The sequence below is a fragment of the Osmia lignaria genome, chromosome 15, assembly GCF_051020975.1.
Source record: "Osmia lignaria lignaria isolate PbOS001 chromosome 15, iyOsmLign1, whole genome shotgun sequence".
In the NCBI taxonomy this organism is placed as follows: domain Eukaryota; kingdom Metazoa; phylum Arthropoda; class Insecta; order Hymenoptera; family Megachilidae; genus Osmia; species Osmia lignaria.
This window is the reverse complement of record NC_135046.1, coordinates 10,858,447-10,880,000: the sequence shown is the minus strand read 5'-3', so window position 1 is coordinate 10,880,000 and position 21,554 is coordinate 10,858,447. Positions and strand designations below refer to the sequence as shown.

Sequence of the window (21,554 nt, the reverse complement as noted above, 5' to 3'; positions counted from 1 at the left end):
TGCAAAAATATTAAAAAAATATAGCCCATGCTTAATATATCGTAAAAGTATCAGAACAGTAAAAAGGACTAATCCTCAGAATATTCAATCTCCTCTAAATGAATACAAAAGAATATTACAGAATCCTTTATATTATTACCAACAAATCGGCAGACCTATTAAACCCATGTTACCCCAAGCAACCCTCTTTATACAAAAGCACCTTTCATTTACAACTCAATTTCACTCTTCCCCCCGAATTACGATATCCTAAACGTTCGCTCTTCGCAGCCACCCGTCGTCGTCGTTTCGTGCATACATTAAAACGCACCTTAAGGGGTGCGGATACCGTTGCAAAATCGACGCAACGAGCAGGGGAACGAAACGAGAGATCGTATACGCGAGCCTGTTAAATCGTCGCGTAGACAAACAATTTTTAAGGGGTAGTTAAATCGTGACATTGTGCGTTCCTCGTCTGTAATCATTTGATACGACGGATGGGCTATTTCCGGTTCGTTCATCAGGGTGCGTTCTTTTTTTCTTTTACGAAGACCTTTTTACGCGATGCCACGCACTTTCGACGTATAAAAAATTTCGCGTCTTATTTAAACGTTCCCCAACGTCTGACGTTTCTTTCGTGTCCCCATCTCTAAGAAAGGAAACAGGGATGAAGACTAATATCGTTTTTACGATATAAGTTCGAGGGTGTCTCGCGAATCGCGAAGGGTTAGGCCTGGTACCCACCACTTTCGAATGAAACGGATTATAATTGATGCGATGGCTATAAATTTTCAAGCGTTTGGGGTTTTACGACGAAACGGGATATTGGCTGAAGGAGGAAGCGTCTATTAAAAGTATGCAAAGTTTCGAGCATGTTTGCACTGACATCCGGTTCCCTGTTAGACGACATTCCTATTATTCGAAGACATAAATTATGATATCAAAATCTTATCAAAATCCTCTAGAAAAGCACCGAAGAAAATGTCATTGCAAGTGAAATTCGATTATGTCTTGATCAATTATGATCCAAATTTACAAAATGTATATCTAAAATTAAATGTATAATTTTTTAATGTAAGGGTTTCATATACTGAAAGAATAATTTTCAAGAGAACAGTGTACAATTTAAATAATAATAATAATAATAGAAAATAGAAAATTGAATTGAAACTGGGCTCTCTCCATGGTCCGCCACCCGAGAGTTCAATCAGCAAACTACCAGCAAGAGATTCTCTAACAATAAGTTCAAATAAAGTTTCCATTCGATCATATTGAAAAATGAAGTACATCAACATTCCGTGGTGCATCTTTCACCGAAATCGTAGCCTCTCCAATCATCGTATCGAGTAGCTGTCAGCCGATAACTGTAAACCATTCAAGCACACCTGCCGCGCATCGAAACGTCACCGTACGGAATAAAAGTGGACGCAGCAGTGAATTAAGCAGGATTTACGCGCGACATTGGATTTATCTCGCAACGAGCAGCCGCGAGCAGTCACGTTAACTGATCGACAGCCTTCGAGTGATTGTCGAATAGAGGCGAGTTCGTTCGAATCGGGTATAAGCGAGTTCGAAAACTGCCGGCGCGGCTGTAAAACCGTGTCTCCGCGAGCGGAGTCTCGTCTTATCCGGGCGAGATAGCGAGCGGAATCTCGGAGGGAAACTTCTCAAACCGCGGCACGATTGGATAACAAACGTTTTATCGCGTTTAAATCACGCGATAGAAAGAGAGCGCGTGGCCGCGTTAAAGTTTAACAGCTTCTTCGGCAATAAATAATATTATGCACGCTTAACCACGCCTCCCTGTTCGAGAATAGAGTGTGCCGAGGGGGCAATTAAATAAAATGCGATACCGTTCGAGTTATGACTGGGAATCTTTTATGGTTTATGACCAACGCTGGATATTCCTTAAATCGGGGTATAAAGTAACTTTGCTCCGTTTAAAAGCGGCTTTTTCCTTCCACTGAAAAACGTCTTGGTGAAATTATGAATGCTTTTAGGATCTGATTCGAGCGATTGCTTTTTATTTTATTACCTCAGGATTTAACGAAGTTTGTCGAAATTGATTATTTCAGACATATCCGAATATAAATACAAAACCCTATGTGTGTTTAGGTTTATGGTTCTTCTTAACACCTATCACCTATCACAAATTTCGCCCTTACAGGCTTTTCTGCCCCTCCAAACCCCGCGCATTTTTAAATTTCATTTCTCTATTTTGCCATACTTTTACAACTCCTGTTTCAGGCCCTGTGTGTGTATGTGTGTGTGCGTGTGCGTGTGTACCCTTTTAGTCGCCTCTTACAACAGGCAGGGGATACCGTGGCGTATTCTAAGCCCCCCGAGCCATAGGGGGTTTGTTCTTAACATTGATTACTAATTACAAATAGCAATGAAGGTGTTAGATAAATTCGACAAGATCGCGTTAGAAATGGCTATTCAAATTCGAATACCTCCTTAAAGTCTCTATCTAAAAGGATCTCGAGGATGATCTACACCGAAATACGATGATCCTGATTCCGTCTGGCATAGAGGATCGTCTCTATTCGCAGACGATGCAATTCCACGGGCAAAGTGTCAGAGGGATGGCTCGTGTGACTCTCGATTACACGTTCCGTCATTACGGGTCGGTATTTTATCGTCCGGCCAGAGTTATACGGGGTTCTGCTCGTTAACCGAAAACTTCCAAGGGATCGTCTCGTTCAAATTTAAATTGAGAAAGTATTTTACGAGCGCGCGACAGTTTCACGGTAGCGTTGTCACATCTTGATGAACTTCCGGTAACGATCGCGGGAAAATGTCCCGCTCGTCGTAAGTCTGCCGCCCGTTTCGCGAACCGTTCTCGTTCAAGGGAATCTTTGACTAGCGAAATCGGCCATTTCCACGAGATTAATGAACGTCGATCACTTATTCGATCCATTTATTCCTGATTGCCGATTCCTCGCGCGATTATCTTCGACGATTGTTCGAAACGTCTTCGAAACAGACGATATCAACACCTGTGGATTTCGTGTGATTGATACGTTCTGATACGAAATTACTGCTCACTTTATGTCGTAGTTATAATATTGTCGTTAATCATCGATAATTGTCGCAACATTCAACGTGTCGAAAAATGAAAAATCTAACTACGTACATAATTGAAGCTCAATTATCTATAGTTAAGAAATAATCGTGACTGATAATATCAGACGTAACTTATATACATTACAACCTCGAAAAGGTTAATTGCCGTAGAGTCATCTCGTTTTACGAAGATTGCCGCGAATTGCAAGCATCGCGACACTTTTTTTTTTTCATTCTGATTTAAGGGTGATGGAACGAGCGCGACATGGCTCGATGGAAATATTGGATGGACGTTGGTTGATTAATGCTGGTACCGGGAAACGCTCGGTAATAATGCGTTCGCGTGTATGCGAAGCACCCGATGAGAATGGCGAGCGTGTAATTTGTGTGATTTTACTATTCGCGTTGGCGTTTTGTAATTGTGATTGATGACGAACGGCCACGTTAGGTGCTGGATATGTTTGTCGTACGAGTGGAGAATGATTGGTTTCGTGCCTGGACGAGTTATATCAATGAAAGTATATCATGAATCGTCAACACGGTTTTGATTGTAGAATTTCAAACTAACGGAAAGATTATTATATTGTTGCAAAGTGAATTTAAGAATCGTTACTCTTACAATTTCAATTTGATTTAACAACTTTAACACATTCACAAACATTTTTTTATTTTTCTAATAATAAATAGGGCCAAGAAGCTCAACTTATTGCTACTGATTTAATAGATTATCAATTTTTTAAATATTAAATAGTTTCTTTTTTATTGCGGATTATTAAATTTCCATACCAAAGGAAAGTTTTTTCCTAAGTACAACGTAATAAACGTTCATTATTTTTCAAATCAATTTATGTGCAACATTGTAAGAAGGGGATACGTTATGAAAGGGCTACATGCCTCTAATTTGTACGATTTTAATCAATATTTAATGGTGCGCTGTTGTATACCACGTAATCTGTCATCGGAAATGCATTACTTACAATGTTTCAACGTGGTTAGGGAAAGGCTTAATTTTCTCGGTAATTGGTGGCTCGATGCAATTTTGATTCGCGAACTACACGACAGCTAACTGCAACTCATAGATTTTAGATAAGGCTGTGCTAAGCATACAAAGACGACGAAGAACTTGCGTGTTTCGTGGAAAATGTCGCGATAACGCGTGGTCTACGCCTCTCGTGAATTATCGAATTACATGTATAATAAATGATATATCGCGTTAGGTCCGTTCGCGTTGGACCTATGCGATTATATAATATAATTAGCGATTGTGCGAGCACAGCAGACACGACGATTCGACAAGCGTCGTTGATATAGAGATATCACGTGTCGATCAACGACGAAAGACGACCTGTCGTGTCGCATCGACTGTCATTAAAAAAGTAATCGAACAACGAAAATGCATTAAAATATTATCCATTCTAATAGATACGGATCTTATGTATCGTGTAACGTGCTTTTACGAGCAACGCTTCAATATCTACTTATCGATGCACGACTGTTCGCTTTTTTTATTTAAACATTTTATTGTAAAAATTTTGTCGCTTTATTTAGAAGATGATTTTTGATTATAAAATGATGCAAAAAATAAATTTTTAAATAAAAAAAACAGCTTCAGGTCCCACCGAGATTTGAACTCGGATCGCTGGATTCAAAGTCCAGAGTGCTAACCATTACACCATGGGACCGTCGTGGTAGACGTTCTCCGCTTACTCTAAATTTATGATCGATTAATAAAAATAAATCAATAATGATATTATTCGTTATTTATTATTATATATTGTTACTTGTTAATAAAATATGATTAATAAAGGCATTATGAGATATTTATGTAGCTTTATATGATACCTGAAATGAATGTAAGCACTCTACATGAAAGAAGTATAAGTATATATTAAATGATAAAATTAGGAATTTTATTAAATATTGATTCAGTTCAATGAAAATTTTAATTTTATAATAATATAAAACTGAAATATAACATTTACTGAAACAAACATTCATTTCAACGATAAGAATCATTGTATTTCCGCAGAAATAAAAGAGATACAAATTATTCCATAAAATAAAGTATTCTCACCCCTACCTTTCCGCGTTTCAATTATTGTTAATTCAACCAACGCGTAGTCAGACCTCTCCCCCTTCAATTCAGCCCCGTTCAATCGGATATCAAATCCGACTGTAAGCTACGAACAAATCGCTACCATCCCGTTCATCCCTCGAAAAGAAGGAGGAAAAAGGAGGGAAAATAATGGTAATTTACAAACCCCTTCCCACATTCTCGACACTCGAGTCCCCACCCCATTCGAGGCCAGGGTGAAAGGAAGAGAGAAAAAAGCCTCTTGAGCTATTTCGCGAGTGTCGTCCCGAATCGGAAGAGGGGCGAACAATATATAAATTCAGAACACCCCAGTGGAGGGGGGGTTGGAAAGTGAACATAGATTTCGAAAGCATCGACAAGTAGAAGAGAGAAAGCAGGGGGATGAAAAGGAGGATGGGTCGTTGTTGCAAACCCCCTGCCTTCGTCGCGCCGGCGTGTCAACCCCTAATTGAACGGAAGCCGGCAATAAATATTATGTTTCTTTCGTGGGGCCCGGTTTTATAATGGCTCGCAGTCTTCGTACCTAGCGTCGGTACCGGAAGCGGATGTGCAATCAGTGTGACATGTGCTCGTGACGGGCCTCCACGAATTTATTTTCCTCGCCTCGATTCACCGCCGTCGTGAATCGTTCCACGGGGTTCAGCCCTGGAACGAACGATTAAAACAGAAATTGCCGGCCCACTGGAAACATCGTTCACCCTGTCCATTGACTATTTTCTACCACGAAATTAGGTGACGTCACCGAGACAAGCAGGTGGGATTTCTTTCGTCCACCAGTTGCTTTGAGAAACAAGGGTTTTCATTTCTTTTATTTTAACTTGTAACTGCGATGTCTCCCTTTCGTTTTTAATAAATAAATTAAGACATAAAAGTCTCAAAATAAAAACAAAATATGTTATTATTAATTAACCCATTACTCTTCCATCCCAATCACAAATAAATCGAATTCCGTGAACAGATTCATCCCCTTTCGGCCGAATGGAACATTAATGAAAGCCAAACGAACCTCGATCGAGGAGGTTCGTGTGACACAAAATATTCTTAACACCGATCGTTCCATGCCATCGATATGATTAATGAAAGGGAGAGAGCAGGAATGCGTGTACGGGTTCGGCAGAGGCATTCGTCAAAGGGAGCCGAAAGAACAGGTGAACCATCGACCCTTTAGCTTTGTCTTTGGTCGAAGCTCGAACAGAAAACACTCGACTCGCTCTCTATCCGATTCCCCAGCGTCGTTCCTCTCTGTGCTCAGCCCGGGCGTCGCAGGCTGTGACTTCCGGTTCCTTTCCAATAATTAGAAACAGCCTCGTCTCGCCGTGATAACAATAATGCCGCGTGCTGTGGCCCTCCGGGGGCAACGGTTCGTTCGACATCAAAGCGATGCGACCCCCTTCCAACCCCCCCTTCCAACCCCCTGCAACCCTCCGGTGCATCAAGGCATCGCTAATGAGATTCACTTTGCCTGTGCCGCGAGACGCTTCCTTCGTCTACGTTCGATTATTTTGATCATTTTGCCGATAGCCCGCGCGAACGACGCTCCATTCGCTCTTCTAACGCCTTTGAACACCGCTCGCAGATCCAGCTGCCATCGCAAGTCTTTTCACGCCGGTTCCTCGCAATTAAAAGCGATTTTTGAAAAGGTGCCGCGCACTCCACGCCGTCCTTTGTGCGCCCCCGGGAAACGCTTGAGTGTTCAAGGGATGGATTCCGTTCTCGAACTGAATAGAGCTGATAGAGTTTTCAGACGTTCCAGAATCGCAATTGTACGATTCGTAATTGAATTTCTTCAGCATCGTGAACTGCATAAACATACGTAGTCTAATTACAAGTGCGCCGTGTAATTGGTGCATACTTGAGATAAAAATTTCATCGTAAATTATTGCGAGATTGTTAATCGTATCGCCAAGTAATGATCGTGAATTACCCAAGTTTTTACGAGCGATCATAAAATTTGTAATTGGTGCGATAAAATACTAAAGAACGAAAGTTTCATTTAAAATGCAATTAACACATTGCTTGTGTTTTACAAGTTTCAAGAGAATTTAGCATTGAATTTGCTTCGATAAAAAACATTTACAGCCTTCGATAACCATCTTGATTAATTAAAACGTTCGTATTACTGAAAAGTTTCATGTTTCGGAATATTCTATATCGTCGGTCTTGCGATTCAACTTCCTTACCTTAAATTCGAAACGGATTTCATCCAAGGAATGATACGATAGAAATTTATCATTGACACTTAATGGGACGTGATTACGTTCTCGAATTGAATGCCATTTAGTCGAAGATTCATCGCTGTGTAACAACCACTTTATTAAAGATTTTATCATTGCACGGCATTAAGGTAACACGAAACGACCGTATACATTACCAATTATACGCACGACCGTCTTTAACCGTCTATAGATACGATTATACATTTCCGTTACATCGTGTGCTTAATTGGATCGATCATTTCTAACCGAGTAATTTCAGCCAGACTCTACTGTACATTAGCCATTCTGCTATGCATGCATACGTATCGGCAATCTGCCAACCAGGAACTATCTCCATGTTTTTCTTACATATTTAGAAAATTACGCTAAATCGATGGCTAGATCTCTGTGAGATTAATTCGCGTCTTCAATAAATATCCCGTTGAGATAGGTGCAATTACAAAGTTGCGATTGATGGAAAAGATACGACGGACTTCACAGGGTGTAATTAAATTGATTTATAACTCCTCGCTAGATTGAGATTAGGCTATTACATATATTTTATTAAATGTTGTCATGCAATAGTATTAGACGCATGGAACTTAATTTTAAGCTCCATTGAATTTACAAATTTAACATATCCTTTCTATTAGAGGATTCATTGGAATACTAGGATTCTAGAGGATTTGGGTATAAGAATTATGCTTCATATTTTATTTTATTTCCAAGTTGATTTATAATCTTAAATTAGAATCAATATTCCATTCAATCCAGTTCTTTACATTTTTTACGTTCGTAAATTCTCTAAATATATAATTACCATCTTGCGGAATTAAAATTCATAACACATGTATTTGAAAACATCTTCGAAGAATGAAAAAGAACACGTGTTAATCGCTTCTCGAGCACACGGATCCCACGTTACTTTTCCAGGCCGTTAAACCGCCTGTTAATTCCCGTTAATGCTTCCCGTTAATTACGTATGCATCTCGATGCACAAGCAACGAGCAGCGAAGCCGAAACAGCACGGTGACGAGTGCATTGTGATGCACCCTTACGCCGGCACGTGACCCGGGCCGGATTTTAAAACGCCCGGGAAAAAGAGCGCCGATGGATGGATAGGGTCATCGAAGGCTTCCTCGAGGCACACGAGAACCAGCTCGACGGGACGAATTAACGCTGGAAAATAAAGGCGGAACACGCGGGTCACGGATGGTGGCAAAATGGGCCGTGACTAACGTCCGCTATTCTCCCGACGCTCGATTTCGTTTCGAGCGAGCGACACGCTAGAAAATTGCTGGCCATATTGCACGAATTTGTTCGACGCGTGGTCGTGGTTATTAACGACGGGATGTCAGACAATTTGTGGCGGCACCCGGACGAGGAAAATTGAAACAGGTAGCCGACCCACCGGGGTTTATAAATAATATAATCGACGATTTTAATGGGGAAGGGAAATAGAATACTTTTGCCCGTTGGTTTGGTTAATCGCGCGAACCCGTTCAAATTATTATGTCCCGTCGCGATCTCCGCTCCCATCGATTCGTCCGTCCACCCAGACGCACCGACAATTATGTATTCATGGATATTTTAATGAACTATCCTCGAAATGGTCGTCCATCGCGAGCCGTTATCGCCTCGAGCTGCCTGGCTTCGATTCGGACGAACGATGATGGATGAAAGGGTGCACTCGAAACGTCGTTCACACAGGAAATTTGAAGGGTCGCATACCTTTGTGATATTTAAAAAGTTTCCAAAAAATAGTTATAATTTGGGTTTGCAATAAATTTCGAAAAATTCTAAATTAAATTATGAAACAATAATTTTCTGCAATTAAAACCTCTAATAACATTAAATTAATTTCACGTTGAAATTAACGAGTATTCATTAATTCACACTCGTGCAGCTCAAGGAAAGTGGGTGAAAGCAGAAGTGAAGCAGGCAAGAAGGAATCAGCCCCCAGCTTTCGTTCCCGGGAAACGAAAGCTCCCATGCCCGATCCCGCTTCGCGTTCACGCGCGTATCCGGGTTTCATAATTTTATCAACGAAAATCAGCATCGCGGATGTCGTGACAAAAAGCGAACGTTGACAGATGCCGCGATGCGGGCTCTATCTGCCGATGGCATCTGACCAGGCACGCCCATTTCGGATCGTTACTCTAGTTGCCGGTTATCGTTTCATTTTTGCCGCTCTAATAATAACAACGATACTCCTCGCGCCCTTCTTTGCAAGCTCACCCTGTATCCTTGCCCGCTCGTCCTTCGACTTGACCGCCCGTCGGGCGATTGTGCCGTCCTTAATGGTTTTCGCTCCTACGGTGTCGCGGAAAACGCGGAGACTGAGAGCAGGGAGGAAGTTCAAAGGGCAGAGTCGAAAGGACGGGCTTCGGTTTTGCTTCTTTCTGTTCGGTGAACCGCGCTCGAGTTATTAGCCTCGTCTTGATGGAGATGAATATCTCGGGGCGGCTGCTTTGGCCGCGCGGGACTGTTCGCGAGTAACTTTGTAACCGAGTCGAAGCTGAGTCACACGGGCTTTCGCGAGAAGTGTATAAAGGGCTCGAACGTCGAAGGGCTTTTTGCAGCACGGTTCCTTGGTTTCTGTTCGCGTTATTTTGATGAATAGAGGGACCGAATGGCTTACGAAGTTTGTTCAACGTCTTAGGAACGATGGCTCGGGATATTCTTCATGAGGGGGGAATTCAAGATATTCGGATGATTGAAAGGGTAGATTCGTGTAACGATAGCTACGATGCGGGAGTGTTGATGATAAGTTAATTGAAGGTGTTAAAATTAGGAATAAGAATGCTCGAAGATGACACATGAAATTCTTTCACCTTTTTATCGTAATTTCTATCTTCATGAATTACTCGCAATGAAAATGCAACTTTTTATTTACACATGTATCTCGCGAAATCTTCACCCTCGTAACAACAGACGGAAGAACATCGCGAAAGACGAGAGCAGGGGACAAAAACTGTCGATAACAATTGTCTAGCGACCTGACAAATGGTCCCTGGTATCAGGATGCTAGCAGTGGATTCTTGTAATTTTAGATTACACTTGGCTGGCCGGCGGCTATGGTTAACGCATGGTCGGCCAACCCCCTCGACCATCACGGAGTATCTTGTCCAGAAGGGTTAGATTAGATACGTCGTTCACTTCGGGCCATATATCTGTTCGACCCCGTCTTTCCATCGCTATGTCGCATGTGTACGCACACCTACCGTACGGTGTGCCCGTTTATTGACCATGCGTGTCCATCCCTGGCTGTGTGTTTTACTCGTACCTACGCTCGCTGGATCGGTCGTGTGCACGTCTGTCCACGCGAGTGTAAGTACGTGTGCGGGCGTATGTGCCGGTGGTGAGTTACGGGGCTGCGGACAGAGTGATGCATTGCCGTGGAACCGAGAAGGACTAGATCCCACGGGAATCGAACGGGAACCCTTACACCTCACACCATCGGCCAGCGTGACAGGAGGCCGGTGAATTATTGGAATATCGACGCCACCGGGCATTAAATGCTTCAATTACGATTATTATCGAAATGCAACGGAATGATGCGCGCGTGCACGCGATACTCGAGGCTGCAAACTGGAACTCGAGATTCATCGTTGCATCGCTACATGTCGTTTCGCGAAAAATTGATGACCGGCTAGGTTTACAACCAGAGGATACGAATTAACTTTGCAATTAATGAAATTTATACGACGTTGCTCGAATTTCCTCTACCATCCCCCCCCCCCCCCCCCCCTCCCTCTGTGAGATTAAAATATGCGACTGTTCCCGTTGACGTTTGTTTTTATCAGAGGTATAAAAACTCGGTCGGGTGTATGTAAATTTTCAAAAATCACACTCGGAGTATTTTTTATTTTTCATCGCCGTTAAACGAACCTTTAAGAGGCCGGTAAAATGCTCGACCGCGTATATACGCGGCTCGTAAATAAGCTGGCTGTACAAATGAAATAAAAAAAATTGTATCGCGTAATAAATACGGGAGCACGAAGCACGACTGCTAATGCAGATAAAGTGTATAAAAGAGCGACGGTTATGGATTCGCACTGGTTTGCGTTCTGGCACGGTAAAACTGTCCCCGGTGAAATACACCGGGGACCAGTATCGAGGGTAAACGTTATTGTTGCACCATATAAATCGCGCTTGATCGCGGAGGAGTATGGATCGTATATCAAAACTACTGCCGCCGCAGCGTGGTAATTTGTAGTCGGTAATAGAAGAGGGTAACTCTCGACGAAATTATTATCCAGAAAATACATGAGCTACCCGCAACTCCGTTTCGGGATACGTGTGTATGTATCGCGCGATACATCCTGTGAAAACGAACGTACCGGTCCAAGTTTTATTGCGGTCCACGAAGCCGTAACTTTGGAGGAAACCTTCGCAACCACCATGGTCTCGGAATTTTCGTAGGATAATTAAGAGACCGAATTAGGGGTATTGGGTAGATATCGCAATTATAATTATTAAAAGTTATTTCAAAAAAATTTTTCCATTTCTTAATGATCCTCTTCTCAAAGAACTAAAAGGCAGGGTCTATTGCTCGACTAGAGAGGCACGGACAGGTAGAAACGCAGGCTGGAAGCTCGAGCGAGAGGAAGATAGAGAGGATCGTAGATGGAAGAAGAGTCGGTAATAGAGAAGTTTCCGAGCGAGCTCGTTAAAACTAACTCGTAGCCTTTTCCCAATCGCTAATGCGTCCGTCCGGCCGCATCCAGCGGTACTTTATTTTTATTTAAAACGGCCAAACCCTCTGTAGCCGTGCTGGCTGACTGACTCTCCCTTTCGTTGCGTTTTATTTCATTCCGGCTGGGAAGCGATTCGTTCGATCGATTACCGCGATTCGAATAAAATGTAAATGGCACCGGTACGAGCGCGACTCGTGTGTTATGCAAATTTCGTTCGCTCGGTAATCACCGAGTGGAAGCTGATGTCTTCCTTCGCTACTAATGGCCCGGGAAAATGAAAAAAACGAGCCACTAGACCGAGGAGAGAATCACGTGAATACGGGACTGCTCGCAGACGATGACTATTCAGAGTGTTTACCTCTGAAACATACGTCTCTAGCTCGAGCGTGTCTGTGCGGGTGGATGAAGAGGAACCGAGCAAAACGAGCGTACGTTTCGTAGAAACGTTCTTGAGGGGTTGTCCCCCAGAGGGCACTTGACTTCAATAGTTTAACGAAATTGCCAAAGACACGTGGATTCCACCCGTCTCGATTTGATCTGATTCCCGTAGCTGCTACGATATTTATTCGACTCTGACCGTCTCGGAAACTGAACTCTATTCGAGAGCACTCGTTTTCCTTAGCTTGTGTTACGGATAGAAATTGGATTCTCGCTTGAAATTCTTTAGTTTATGTTTGATACTTTTTCCTTCTTTATTTTTTTTTTCCAAAGAAATGGATTAGGAGTAGATTCTGCTTATACTTCCATCCGTTTCAATGATTATTTCTGTACTCTATTTATCTTGTTAAGAAACAGGAATAAATTAAAATCTTATTCCCTGAAAAATATACTATCCACTTCATCAACCACTCGTCCATCCCAAGTCTATACATCAAGCTGCTGAGCAATTACAGGTCGAACAGAAAAAACCATTACCAGGATTCGGGCCAACAAATCGCAGGATCGCCGCAGTGTCGTCGCAGGAACACGGTCCGGGCTAGTACATCCATTACATTCCTGCCCAGTAATTTCCACCACTTACCCGTTGTAATTAATGCCGCTACGTCCAGGCCGCCTTCTATCGAAACAATCGACGCCCGCCACGATGGAACCGCGCGCGCACTGACAGTCAGCGTGACGGCGCGGCGTGGCGTGGCGCGGCGACTCGCAATCGTACGGCTCGGGGGCAGGGTGGCGGTGGATCGGTCAGAGGGATGTAGCTGCAACAGTGCCGATAGGCAAATCCAATGGCGAGGATCGGTGCTAAAGGGTGTCCGGTAAACAAAGACAGATCGAAAGACGAAGCCGATAGAAGCGAGAGGGGAAAACGAATGGGATGGAACGGGAACGGAGATGGTACGATCCGCACAATTGTGGCACGGAGGGTACACCGTTGTACGCGCGTGTTGGTTAGACACATGTCCGAATCGAAAGGACGCGAGGTGCATGCCGGTGCATTCATTGCACACCGGGTCCAGCGTGCGCCGAACGCAACGCGCTCGTCCAGTTCCGCAGGATGATTAATTAGTTGTCGTCCGTTCCATGCCACCGTGTCACTCTTGTCACGGCTTTGTCACTTCGCTGCAAATACCGTCGATGCAACCTCCACCTCCTCCCTCGTTTCTCCACACCCCCGCGGCTCTCCCTAAAATGCAAACACACTTGCATACGAGCGCGCGGGATACGGAACGACCCGCTGCAAAGCAAATTGCATTGTAACCAAGGCTGCAACAGGCGCGCCATTAATCAATGCCCGATCCACGGGGCTCGCGGAACGTTCTGCCAATTTTCAAGTTGCTGTCGCTTCACCAAAGATGGACACGCGAAGCTGCGTTGATAGCGCGCGAATAAATACGAAATTTAATGGGTTTAACTCTTTCGTTATTAGCCAACCCGTATTTAACAATAAGATTGAAAATCTTGAGAAAGGGGTTAAAGCATTTAAACTTTCTGTCACTTTTGTACAGAAATTCTTGCGCCATTTGTTTAGTGGGTCAAAATTTCAACGAATGGCCGACAAATTTTCTTTTTTGCCACTTCAAAATAAGTTGATAAAAAGTTTTAGTTTAGTTCCAAGGGTTGACTTTAGAGCGAGTCTACTTTTACCTAGTTAAGGTTGAGTTCAGCCGTCTATTGGTAAATGATCATTGAGTACTTTTCTACATTATCGTAGCGAAAGGATCAAGGATGCAATTAATATAGATTAAGGATGAAACCAGTGCGAGTTTATGTTCATTGAATGAGATTCGCGGAGAATCGCCGCGTGGATCGTAAGACGGCATTAGCCGAATTGAATTCGGGACTATCGTCGGTGCATGGCGTGCACCGAATGCACCGATGCACTCGGAGTATCGATCCATTGACTAAGAGGCTAGGGTTTCCGGTTACGGGTTCTATCTGTACGTTCGAGCAATCGAACTCCGAGTTCTAACATGGGAATGCTATACTTAATGAGCGGTAAATTGAATCATCTTCGATTGAATTGGGGAGAATAATTTAGCGAAGATAAATTGAATAAAACAATCCGGCATACAGTAACCGAATCTATTTTCTCTTTTCTTATATCGTTCTACTCTGTAAAGTCAAAAGAGTTGTTTTAATTAAATTAGCGCAGAGACGGTGATAGGAAAAAGAAAAGAGTTGACTATTTGATGGACAGGTTCGCGAACCCAGTTCCGTTTCCCTTTCTCCTCGGACACGGTTAATTAACCGAGCAGTTCCGTGGCCTCGGTTCGAGAAGAAGGGCCCGTCAACCTAAAATCTGATAAAACGAGCGCATCCGGTTGTCGGCTGTCGGCGAAACGAGCTCGCTCCTTCTCGCGGCGGATTTGCGAGAGGAAGCTGGCCGAAATTTCGCGCGATAAATACGTAAATTGCGTCGACGAATGAATCACGGCGCGCTAGCAGGATGCGTGAGCTCCTCGACGAATGGAAAAACGAGAATGCAGAGGGAAGTGTAGTTTCCGCTAGGAAACGAGCCAAACTGAAGATTCTACTTCGACGTTTTATGTTTTTTTTTGTTTTTTTTTTTGCACGAAAAGGAATGAATGGAAAAGAAAATCTTTAAAGTCGCCTTCGAGCGAGGATTTCCTCTTTGGACGCGACGGAGAATCCTATAAGCTCGTCCGACGATAATTGCATCGCGATTACTCGCCCCGAACCGTCGCTTCCTTTTTTGTCAAATCGCTATCTTCGTCACGTACGAGCCGACTGAAAAGCAGCGGGAAACGTATTTCGTCACGTCTCGTCCACGATAACCGCGGAAAAAGGAACGAACGGTGGTGAGTAGTCGAGGACGAAGCGGAAGCATGGAAATTTGATAACGCGGCCCCTGCTGTGATTAAAGTCCGTCCCGGTTTATGGGAAATCCGGGATTCGATGGATTCCACCGAATGAAGATTTAACCCCCGGGCTTTTATCGACAGTCTCGTGGACGAATCTTTGGATCTGCACGGTGCATCCATTTTTTTCTTATTAATATACATTTACCACCATCGAATATTTTAAATTATTAATCAAATTATACAACAAATAATATGTATCTACGTTTCTCATTACCCAAGCTCGATCGTAAATAAAGGGTTGAAAAGGAAACCTCTTCCTTACTCCTACATATTCAACTACCCTTTCCTAAAGCTTTCTCCATTCAAAGCCTTGAGGAACCTAGGAACCCGGTGACCCGAAGTCCTGACCTCGGTCGACCTCGTTCAATCGCGTATGCTGTCATTAAATGATCCGCGCGAGTCGCAGCGAGTCCTCTCGGCTTTAAGATCTCAAGCTGTTGCTAAGGGATTGATGGTGTTACCATGGCGACTGGTGAGGGCCTATTGTTGCACCCTGTCGTATCCCTCGCACCCTGCACCCCTCCTGCATGGCATATTTATTTGCATGTAATGTAGGTACCGCTCGTCTTGTTCGTCCACACGCACGTCACGGTCCGTGCTGGTAGCTGCGCTTGTGTAAGCGAGTGCGTGCGTGCTACGCGTTTATGCATCTATGCCAGTGGTACCAAACCCCTTCACGCGAACCCGGGGCAACGTCCTACCTTTAAAGACGACCGATCGGCGCCCCTGGCAAACTTTCGCGAAACTTTCAGCTCGCCAAGACAGCCTTTCAAAACTTCGATGGTAAATCGTTTCTACAAGTAGCCCGAATGATTTTACAAGGGGACGGTTAGAAGGGATTGACCAAGAAGAGGATGCTTGTTGACAAACGTTACCAACGAACTGGGTGAAAAGAAAGCCCCGAGCTCCGAGATCGTTTTTTTCTTTTGCTATGGAAAATTGGAGTTTGCTCGAGTGGTGCGACGCGTATCTCATGTTTTAATGCCTGTTATTATGATAGTTGGAAAACGACGTTGTTCCGTGAGGAAACGAACTTCGAAGAATTGCTTAAGAACCTGTACACCGGGTTAATAGGTTAATCCGTGAAGTTTCGCAGCTTTTTACGTCAACTTTCGCGCGATTCTCGTAATCGAAAGAAACTCGCGGATGAATTTCAACGGTAATAATCTGTCGCGATTTTACAATCGAACTTGTTTCGATGAATTGCTGCACTGGTGTAAATATTGTCGAGAAAAAGCCACGAGTTTTCCGTTACAGAATTCCTGTCTGCTCCATTGGACGTTGGATCTCGAGGAGTTGGACTGGTGAAATTGAATGGAATTTCCTGTTGAAAACAGTCGCAATGCATTTTCGTTCTAAAGCTTTTAGGGTATAAACGAAAAAGTAGTGGTCATCTGATTATTCAGTAATTAATTAATTCAAAGGAAGGTTAGTCGAAGAAAAAAATACAGCTACTTCATTCGATTCGAAAAATAATAAAGTAACAGTAAACGAAGGGAATAGAAAAAAGGGGGTTGTTACCCTCTCCCGCGATAATTACGCAAACAGTACGCGGGGATGCGGTAGAACACGATTCTGAAATGTTAGGAGGTCTGAGGCGTCGGGACGCCGGTTTCGTGGAGGCGAACATTAACGAGAGAACGCGAACGTAAATAGGGGAAAGCGCGAGCGAGGTAGTGTAACGCACGCACGAAACACGCGCATAGGATCATCCTCCCTTGTCTCTTGGTGGCGTCGCGGCGCCATTATCCTTCTTCCACTCGCTAGCCGAAGGACGACGACGTGGTTTTAATTACACGGGATGAAAGTGCGCACGCTGACGTCCTTCCTTTGCTCTCCAGCTCGCCTTTTAAACGGAGCAACGAGTGACACACATGTGTCTCTCCCTGCTAAGCGCTTCTCATCGTCGAGGAAAAAACGGGTCGATGATAGAGGCAAAGAAATATGCAATGTGTGTTAAGGATGCGTAAATATTGGCTGGCTTGTTTAACGCGTTAATTGACGCAATAAAAATAGCTGAATCTAACGAGACTTATTTTCACCCATTGTATTCAAAATGCTGATTTAATTGATTAAAATTAATTGATTGAAATAATTTGCTTTTTCATCCTTGCTATTAATCAATAGATTTTTAAATTTTCTTTATTCTCCTACTATATAATTATTGAATTAAACTAAATTCTAATTCTAAATTGATTTACCATCTTATTCCACTGAAAAAACTCGCTGGAATAAACAAGAAATCCTGTGGAATATTGTTACTCAGGTTCTGTATTCATGCATATGGTCTCCCTTCAGAAGAAAGCGAATTATTTCAAACGACAGGAGTGATTACCAGCCCACATATTCCCTGTACGAACAACAGACACGTATCCTTCCAGACGCTGCTGCGTCGTTGCGAGAATACGCGCGACGCGACGCGACGCCTCGTTCGATGATTACCCCAAGTTATTATCTAGATGCTGGACGCTTTTGTGCTTCGCGGAGGACGCAACAACGCCGTCATCGGTTTCCTGCCGATTCGTATTACAAGCTCATTGTACGTTCTACGGAGGACACCGCCGCCAGAAGGACGCTGGAAGGAACCTCCTCGAGGATCGTCATTTCCGGAGCGCCGTTGCCTCGCTCCGCTTTGTCCCCGTGATTATTCCTTGCATCGGTCGCATAATGGGGATGATGCACTCATTACCGCGACGTCGAGCAAGATTTTGCTTTCGAAGCGTTTCGAGCTGATACGAGAGTAGGAAATCACAGTCTCGAGAACGAATTTGCTTGAAAATAATTTACTTCCCTTAGAAGCTGTGGCTTGTTGCTCGTCTTGGTTCGACTAGCGCTTCGAGGAACGGATAGCTTTCAATTTTCGAGGATGAAAGGGGTGGTTTTATGGAAATGATGGAAGAAAAGCTTTTCCTGGAAAGTGACTCAGTTTCTTAGTTGAAAAATTTTCAGAGATAGAAAATTCCATCTTCAGAATTTCTGATTTTGTCTTTTTTTTAATAATCAACTATCGAAGAATAAAAACAAATGAAATAAATTGCTTCTTCCTTTCCAAAATGATTCGCAAAGCTTTCAATGTTCTTTCAGAAATACACGTTTATATCTCTTCTATTTGTTCATCCGGGTTGAAATTTTTGTTCTTAAAGCGATACGGCACACGGTCCGTGGAATTTTCATAATCTCTTTTGATACCGCGTTAATTATTCCTCGCGAAGGCTAAACAGAACGAGCCAGTCAAAAAGCTGCTTCGGCACGGCAACAAGGCCCTTTGTACCCCAAGAGAAAAAAAGCCGCTTACACCCCCTTAAACAGGATCGTTTCGCGTACGCGTTGCACGTAAACGACCAAACCCTCCGCCTTCCCAATGAAATTCTAACGAGCTTTTGAATAAACAATAAAACGAAAGAATGGCTGGCAAGAATTTCCTCTCGGTTGCTGTCGCGAGACGAACCTTTAGACAAGCTAAAAGAGCCGTGGCTTTACGAGACACCCTCTCGACTCCTGGAAACGATCTAGCTCCGTCAAAGCGATTTTCTTAAGCGCAAAGCGAGACCCGTTTACGCGTAACTCCGTTAAACTTAACAGCCGTCGGTGAGCGCGAAAAGCAAGCCGCTTACTTATGAATATTGCACCCGCGATACAACCCTTTCGACTTGCCATGCCTCGCGAGCGGTTCCAACCGTGACCGACCGTGATGAGCTGGTAAAGAGCACGGAAATTACCTAAATACACTGGCTGTCGCGATCTGGTAATATGTAATCTCAAAGGGTGAACATTCTTTGAGGGGATTGCGGATGGCGTGTCTTAAGAAATTCTTGAATTATTCGAACCTTATCTTGTTTTTCCTTTTTTATCAGAATAGTTGAGAATTTCTAAACTTCCAAAACTATTCTTCGCTGAATTTTCTTGCAAAATTATTTCTTCATCGCACGCGATGATACAATTTCTCGTACAATGAAACTAGTATAACACACGAGTGCAAACGTCGCGTACCGTTAAACGTATTAAACGTGTTTTTCATGAAAGCCGAGTACCGGTAGATTTCCATGGGAAAAAGGGAGAAAAGCAGAGGAAATCCTGTCGAGAATTCGCCGGGCGCAAGAGTGTTCGTAGTTCCGCGAGATTTAGCGATAGAACGTGACAAAGCGGGAACCGTTGAACACCGTACGGGGGTGGGGTAGGCGCGGAGGGTATAAAAGCATGGCTGGAAAAGAGGAAAAGAGATCCGGACTCGGTCGACTCGAGGGTCGTAACTTTTTCGCCAGGATTATAAAATTAACGTCGAGCGTCGTCCATCCCTCCCCCCGTGTTTCCCTGCTGTATTCCACCGACCTCCCCGGAGGGCCGCAATAATCGTGAACGTCAAATTTAACGTTTGCGCTCGGTCGATGCAATCCATTAGATATTGCTCGTAAAGAGGACCCGTATCTCGGACGCGCATGCACGCGTGTATGTACACTGTGGCCGAGCGTGAATGAATTTTTTTTCTTTCCAAAGGACGCTTTCTAACCGACCATCCCCGACCTTAAACGAATGATCGAGATAGGAATACACAAAACTTCCTTTGTTAATATTTCATAGATATTTCATGATACTTTTTGCCATTTTTCACAAAAATTTCTCTCTTTTCTTTTGCGAAAATACTACTCTCAATTGCAGTTTCATGTTACTCTACCGTTCGAAATAATCGAAAATCTATTGATCGTGTATCTCGAGTGTCCTGCTTGGGATTTGTCGGACGTACATATTTCGTTTGGCGTCCGCTTTCAATGGCTCTGATTCTGGTTTGGTTCGATTGCGAAACGGAGAGCTTTGAGCTACGCGTTGGGTCTTCGAGTTAATCGCGTTTGAAGATAATTCGGCAAATAATAAAATTATTGAATATTCGAAATTCTGAGTATTGAAATCATCTATCATAAAATCGTAAAAATCTGTGCGACAAATATTTGTACGAAAAAAGAGATAGAAGCTTTATAAACAACAGTGACGATAAAGGGAACGATCGTTAACGAGGAAACGAAAGACAGGCAACTGAACGTCGCGTCGGTTAAAAAAGCAGAAGCTGAATTGTTGCCGTTGGTATCGAAGGATCGTTCGAACGTACGGGGCTAGCCGGCAGTTAACCGCGTCAAAATCGTTGCTTGACTATCGCCTACGCCTTTCGAAGTGGCTGTAACCGTGGCAATCGATGCCTGGCTCGAGCGTGATTCTCTCGGAACAATTTCGTTTCGGGGCCAGGATCGTTTGCCGGTTACGCGAACACGTGCACCAGGCATATTCGACGCATGATATCACGTTCGATATCTTAACGATACATCTGCCTCGATATCGTGATCCGACTAGTAGCAATCCACGCGGATGTGTATCGCGCAAACAGCCGCGGCTGCGAACCATGGTCAAACACGGATCACGATAATACGGGAGTACTAAACACCGGCTGTATCGTTGCATTATTACTCGTACGTACACGCGTGAACACGCGCGGATCTGCCTGCCAGAGGAACGACTACCCCCTTGCCGATTTTGTTTCAGCCGGTTAAAAAGGCAAACGGAACGAAATTTTTAATTATGCATTCACTCTTTCGATACTATGGATGATTATAATCATCTTTGATCTGGCGAGAAAATTTTGGAATACAAAAAAAATTTTAGTGTGATAATTAGAAACAATTATACTTGGGTTAAATTCGGAATTGTTGAAAATTTCCACTAGAATGAAATAAAATAAAGTAATAACTGAAAGAAGGTGCGACAACAGTGGAGCAGGTGACCCATTGCGGTAACCGTAAGTGAATTTCCACAACGACACTCGACTTCGTACGCCGGTGGTTTTCGGTCTGGGTTACATGTAAACGCCGCAACCTCGTGCCACGAGAAACACCATAGGCACCGTGACCACATCCACTACGATATGCCAGGTTGGATGTCATAACGTTGTTAACACCCGTGATCGCTTTCAATCCGCGTAGTTCATCATCCCGTATCGATCGGAATAGTAGAGGGAAATGGGCGTAGGTGAAATTCGTGTAACATTCAGAGAGAGAATCATCGAGGGATCATCGTAGCCTGACGGATATGGAGCGATGGTTTGAAGGACCGGCCAGATGGGCATAAATCTGGGATTTTCACGCGGACGTTTTAATTTCGACCGCTCGTGTAGCGGTTGTATTTTCCAGATTCGGAAGCGGCTAATCCTTTT

At 43.6% G+C, this 21,554-nt stretch overlaps 1 non-coding gene across 1 annotated transcript; it reads right to left on the bottom strand.

The window, feature by feature from the left end:
• Positions 1 to 4,655: 4,655 nt before the first annotated feature.
• On the bottom strand, positions 4,656 to 4,727 carry TRNAQ-UUG (transfer RNA glutamine (anticodon UUG)). Its single transcript has one exon. It is a non-coding gene; the product is annotated as a tRNA-Gln (tRNA).
• Positions 4,728 to 21,554: the final 16,827 nt, after the last annotated feature.